Raw genomic sequence first — 6,668 nt, 5'->3', positions numbered from 1 at the left:
AGAGCGGCAGCCAGGTAGAGAAGTGCGACATGTGGAGCCAGAAAGCTGGGCTCTTGCTGCTGTCTCTGGTGGCAATGGTAGAGGGTTAGCTAACCTTACAGCTTGGGTAACCTATCGAGTGCATTAGGAAGCAATTAAGGAGATACCTTCTTTCTGGGGGTGAGGGAGACCCTTTCCCTTACACCCGAGGAAAATGGAAGTGATGCATCTGCTCTTACGGTCTTGCAACGTGTCGCTTTCGAGAGGACGCTCCTGTGAGTTAACTTCAGCCAGCTTGTGCCTGGAAGGACGTCAGCGTGAGACACCTTCTCCTCTGCTGCCACCAGACACGTAACATGTGCCAGCAGTGGAGGGGAAAAAGGAAGGGCAGCTCTGAAACTGGGCACCAAACTTCCACCCAAGCAAAACTTCTCCCAGCACTCAGCTTCAACGTCAGTGCATTTTGCATCAAATCCGCATCAGAGCAGATGGAAAAACAGAGACCTTGTCTCTGCCAGGTGCTCCTTAAGGTTACCTCTGTGCTTCAGCTCCAAAGCAAAGGTCCTGATCCCTTCTCCCACCTTTTTGCCAGGGTGTAAGCTCTGTGATGCAGGAGCCGCTCTCCCTGAGGATGGGTACAGCTCTGGGCAGAACAGAGCCCCGATCTCTTCTGGGCTCTGGGAGGGCTGTTGTTTATTGTATTCCAATTGCAGGCGTCAGGGTAGGGTCTCTTAAACGTGGTGGCTGATGCTGGAATAGGGTGTAGAAGCTTTTACCTCTGTGTCAGCTGCTAACTCAGGCAAAAGGGAATGTGTGCAAGCAGGGGATGTCAGGCTGAGCAGTGCAATGGCTCACGTGTGAGGTGAGCTGGTGGTGCTCAGACTGTCTGCTGGGTGCATGGGGCGCTCCCTGTTGCACTCAGCAGGCAAGCTAAGACTTTTTTTCTTCTCTGCACAGAGCTTTTTTTCTTTTGCTGCTTGTTGTTGCCTCTTCAGATCAGGCTGGAAACAGATTGCCAGGCCAAAGTCTTTTGAGGAAACCTGGCCTTCCTGGGCCCCACACTGAGCATAAGTCTTGGCTACGCCTTTGCTCTCCAAGGCCAGCTCTCCCTCGTAAAACTTTCCTCAAAGCCTCCAGGATTCCTCTTGCCTCTTCCCCCTGCAGCCATGCACAGCCCCAGGACAAGTCCCGAATAAATGAGAGCAGCAGCAGCCGGGCTGGAAACAGCTGGTTGCCATGGCAATGGGGCTGCGCGGGATTTGCATAAGGCTGATGATTTTCATAGCAGAGCCACATTTAAGGCAAGCAGGAGAAATTTCCATATTCCCAGCTCCGAGTCAGTTGGGGCGTGGGGGAGGCCAGGAGGGGGATATTTGAAATTCAAATGAAGGTGATTAGGGTTTGAGGTTGGATTATTTTTTTTTTTTTTCTTAAACATCCCATTATGGAAGAGGATAAAAAAGGATGGGGAGGGGAAAGGGGAACAAAAGGCTGGTTTGACTTGAATTAGAGGGGCAAAGGAAGGGCTGGTCTGATCTGCCTCTTGCCTCTGGTCTAAGAGAAGAGACTTGCCCTCTCCCAGCACCTGCAGGTGAAATGTTTTCCGTGGGAACAACGGCTGCCCTCGGGTTTCCTTCTGGAAACTGCCCGAGTCTCTCACACTTGCTGTCCTGCTTTTTCCCCCCGCTCAAAGGGTACCTCACGCTCAGAGCCGCAGTGGGACTAGAAGATGGGCATTGCTGACAAAGGAATGGTACTTTTATAACCCAGGGGTTTCCACCCAAATGAGACGCTTGAGTCTTCAGTGAAAGCTTCCCCTGAAGTCTGTAGTCATCTGAGTCAGCACAGATTCACTTTTCTTGTTAACCAGGCTTAACTTCCCATGGAGATGCTCAAATGCCCCTGTTTGGTCTTCTTGTGTCTTTAGAGCAAACAGTTAAAATGACAACTGCAGCCCTATCTGGTTGCCTCAAAAACTCCCCATCCTGTTCACACTTTCCCATGCTCCCTTTAAAATGCACTTCCCAAGGTGAGCTTTGGGAACAGCAAACATCTCAGAAGGGCATGTAGGGATCCAGGGAATAGACTGGTGCCTGCCGAGCTTCATTTCTGCTCCCCAGTGCTACTGGACACAGCTAGAGGGAGTCACGGGTAGGCACTAAAATGAGAGAAGGGGATTGAGGTGAGCTCCTACCACCCAGGCCTTTTCCTGCTGGTTCTGGAGATGCCATTGGTAGCCAGCAAGATGTTCACAGCTGGAAACAGTAGTGTGAGTGCCACAACTTGGTATTTGCTTGAGTCTCCAAAGTGAATTGAAATCTTGAGGAGTATATTTGATGGTGAATATCTTTTTTGCTTAATCAAACAAAATCCTTCTCAGTCCAGGAGAGCATTGTGCTTCATTTACAGTACGTGGTTCAAGTATTGTTTATGGTTATAACAATCGTTGCCACTTTTTTTCTTTACCTGCTCTTGGGTAATCTTTTAACTTCATACGTGTTTGAAGTAAGAGATTTTATTCGTGTCTCGGTTAACATGAACAAGTTACTCAGCTTCTACAAAATATATGCTGAAAGGCACTCTGCATCTGGTCTGCTTTGTCAATCTCTAATGACATTGTGCTTTATCAGCTGGAGTGCTAGAACCTTCAGGATAGGTGAGATTCACCTTAACTTTAGGTATTCAATACTTTGAGCCTGAGGCCTGACCTACTCACCCCGAGGTCCTTGTACACTCAATGATGAGAATAGGTATCTCCAGAATGTGATTCATCTCTCTGCTTTCTATCTGGAGGGTGAGATGAATCGCCCTCTGGAAGCGCCTGCTTCCTCTCCATGGCTGTAAAGGGAGCCTAGAGCAATTGGCTCAGAATTAGACACCTAAAAGTTAGACACCTAAACCCAGGCAGCCAAATCCTCTGCCTGGCACTGTTCCTCCATAGCTGTTCGGCTGTTCTGAATTTCCCTCCCAAACGCACCCAGCAGAATACTGATTCCCGGTGCGAATTCCCCAACACCCATTAAAGACTGAAATCACCTTCTAATTCCCTGTCCCTTGCGTGCAGCTGAGATCAAACTGTGAGGTGAATTAAGAGTGGCGTTGGGTGGGAAGGGGGATAAGGTTAACCTTCTGGTGGCAGCCCTGTTTTTGTCACTGAGTGAAAAGCCATGGGTGGCTGTCACTCCCCGTAGGTGACATCTGCATGCTGCTGCATGTGTTTGTCTTGTGAAGATGAAGGCACACCTCAATCTTCATCTTACTTTTCTCCCATTACGGTGCTGTTATCCTCAAGTGATGGACTGGCTTGGCGGCTTCCAGTGCGGATCACATCAGTTCTGATAGAGCGCTTGTCTCTGGTTTTCAGAGCAAATGCCGTATTCCAGGCAGGGGGAACAGCAGCGGGTGGGGGGAAGCTGGCCGGAACTGTTCTGCTGCTCCCATCCCCAGAGAAACCTCCCCAGGCAAACTCGCACCAGATCCGCTGCCAGTGCTATGCAAAACAGCTGCCAGGTGAACCAAGGAGAGCAGCACCGTCCTTGTCTGCCATGCTGCGGGGAGCCAGCTGAGTGTGTTGCTGCCTTTCCCCCCTGTCGGGAACACCCATAAAGAAGGGAGTGAAGGCTTGTTTGATGGGGAAGCTCCCGGGAACCGGAGTGCAAGGGGCTCAGAGCAGTCTTTCTCCATTTAAAACCCAGGGCTCCCCCAGTTGCTGCAATTTAAGGAGGGGGAGGACTGCATCTAGCAGACGCTGGAGACCTTAGATCCCGTTGGGTCTGGCTGGTGTAGCAAGAGGAAAATCGTTGGCTGGTGTGAAGCTTCATTAAAATTAGTGGAGTTCTGACAGTCTACAGCAGCTGAGAACCTGCTGCCACTTCTCTTTCTTTTTATCTCCTGGAGCTAGAAAAGATTAAATCTTTAGTACAGATCCTGGTTGTTTGAATAGACCATTCCTTTAAGGAGAGCAATGAGTACTTCAGTCGAGTCCAGATGTTGACAGAAAGCAGCAGGAAATGGAGTCTATTTTCCAAATATTTTTAGGAAATTTACCGATCGAATTGAAAGAGGAGAGTTGTTAGCCCTGTCACACCCAAACCTGGGCTTGCAGCTGGAATAATTCTAATGTTACTCCAACAGAAGCTTTTACTGAAACAGAAAAAGACAACATTTGTTTGCAAATAAATCTGTGCACAAACACCAGTTCTGCTGAAACACTGAAGAGATTTGTGTATCCAGCTCCCATTTACATAACCACTGAGAACAGGAATCACCTCTCTCAGTTTTAAATATCTCACTGTTGGACATCTAAGTCTGAGTTAGTTGCCCTTGGGTGCCTTTGTAGTCAATAAAGAGAAATAGTCATCTCCAGAGGGCCATTCACCTCATCTTCAGATAGGCGTCTAAGATAGGTCAGATGAATGGCCTCTGGAGGTGCCTATTTCTGCTCGCTGTCTACCAAGACAGCCTGGGGCAGTTATCTCAGACTTAGACGCCCAAGTTATGACTGACTTTATGTCAGTCTCCACGCATACTCGCAGCATGCTCTACTGTCATAAAATACCTGGCTGAGGTGCTCCCGAACACCCCTGTTGATCTGCAGTGGGACGTGCAAGAGAACAGAGGGTAGGACTGGGAGGAAGCTGTGCCTGGCCTTCTGTCTTTCCCTGGAGAAAGGGAAAAAGAAAGGTAGAAAAGTCTCCCAGCTGCAAGTGCTTTTGAAGGGAGGAAAAAGTAAGAGATGGGAAGCTCGGAAGAGGTGTAAGGATTATGTTGGAGAATTAGGTGTAAGGATTATGTTGGGCTTGGTGGTAATGATACAGAGTGAAACCCTGTTCCAGCTGTGCATCGTAAGTTCCGAGTTTTGGGGTGCATGATAGTGACTCAGAGCTGTCATCTCTGGGACCTAAGAATTTCCCCTTGAATCATGCCTCACCAACATGCTGCATTTGAACATGAGCAAAACTCTTGTATCTGAGAAACCAGAAATTATCTTTTCCTTCCTGTTCTATTTTAGCAACTGGGAACTTTGTTTCCTCCTTGCCTTTCCTCCCTTTAGCTACTGCCTTTAGATTGCATCAACTTCCCGTGGTTTCAAAGGTAGAAACTGCAGGCCGTGAAGATGCTCATGCAGTCCTGCTCAGGTGTGTGGATGCTGATTGTGATCATCTATTAGCACTATCAGCATTCCCATCGTTATATGTGCAGTTGTTGGCTCTTGGGGTGTAGAGCTGGAACACAATGAATGAACAAAGTCCTCGGGCAGGAGAAGCTGGAGAGAAATGGTCAGGGAGCAGACAGTTGCAGTGAGAGGCATGGGAGCACAGAAGCACGTGGCAAGTTGGAGATTGTAGCAGAGAAGGGAATTACATGGAAGAAGACAAGGACCTGAGACTGGAAAAAGAGAAAGCTTTGAGAAGCAGGTCAGGAGGAAGACAGGGAGCAAAAGCAGGCTCCAGCGCAGCAGAAAAGCAGACAGGCTGGGGGAGAAGGTGCAGAGCTGATCTAGGTTGAGTCACAGATAGTGAGAAGACAGAGGAGATTTCAGAGGTGGAGGGCAACATCTTGTTCTGCTCTGAAATAGTGCCTGGTATTGTCTGATGGCACAGACCTACAGCTCAGCCTAACGAGTAACAAAGACAGCTCCCTTTCCACAGTCGGGCTGTTGTTAACTTGCTGCAGATTAAATCTCCAGAGCTATTTCTAGATAGCAGAGAGCAGGGTGCCATGAAATTGTTATCATTGACTCTAAAATATTTTGCCATCAATGAAGAAATGAATAAACCAACACGCTCCCCCCTAAGGACCTCAAGGACCACGCTGATTCACGTGGGAATATCATGTGTATGGTGCAAGCCGAGAAGCTGCACGCTAGATGAGGGCAGAGGCTAGTTCAGCTGAAGAAAGCAAAATGAGAGAGTTGGATTTGCGCTCCCGCCTGCACAGCCTCCCTTAACTGCTTTCCAACTTTTTGCAAGAGACATGAACTGCTCAAGAATATGATGTGTTGAAGCTTGATCAGATCACAGGGCACAGACTGTGCTTTATGGGGAACGTTATACCGGAGGCCTTAGGGGTTTGTGCTGGTGGGATGTGAACAATTTAAGACTGTTTATCACAAACTTTGCTGAACTGGAAGAGAATGACTTAATGGATTGCAAAGGGAAGGGGTTTCTTGGGGTTGCCTTTGCAACTAAAGAGGCTCCGTGGAATCCCTTAAAGCATTCATATCTCTGGAGTGTACAACTTTTCCTCTGTGATGTTCTTTATGAATTTGGCAGGTGTGATGTTTATCATCAAAGGGGAATGAGTGAGGGCCTGTGCGGTACCTTCAGGCTGAAACCTGTCTGATTTTTCCCCCTGTGCCTGCCAATCTCTTTCGGAATCAAGGAGACGCCTCTTGAGCACAACTCCATGGCTCCCTCTGTTCCTTTAGATATCCCGTAATTACCCAGTGCCACACGGGTTCCTGAAGATCCCTGGTTAACAGCCTTGGCCACCTGTTTGCTAGCCTCTCCCACAGTCAGTTCTTGCTTTTTATCTACAGTTACTTGGTCCTGGATTTCCCTGGAGATTTGTAACGTCCTCCAGCTCACCTCTGCTGGAATCTCCCTCGCCGTCAGTCAGCCTTCCCCCACCCTGGCTGCTTGGCCAGGTATCTGCCAGGCAGAAACGCTTCTGTTGTACTTCAAAGG

General features: G+C 48.6%; 1 protein-coding gene across 1 annotated transcript in view; it reads left to right on the top strand.

Moving 5' to 3' along the window:
• The window catches only part of POU2F3 (POU class 2 homeobox 3), a 39,265-nt gene that overhangs the window by 9,411 nt on the left and 23,186 nt on the right, over positions 1-6,668 (top strand). The gene's annotated exons all lie outside the window — the stretch shown is intronic.

This window comes from Buceros rhinoceros, unplaced genomic scaffold (genome assembly GCF_000710305.1).
Source record: "Buceros rhinoceros silvestris isolate BGI_N320 unplaced genomic scaffold, ASM71030v1 scaffold13653, whole genome shotgun sequence".
Lineage (NCBI taxonomy): Eukaryota > Metazoa > Chordata > Aves > Bucerotiformes > Bucerotidae > Buceros > Buceros rhinoceros.
Note: the sequence above shows the minus strand (reverse complement) of the source record. Positions and strands in the feature narration are given on the sequence as shown.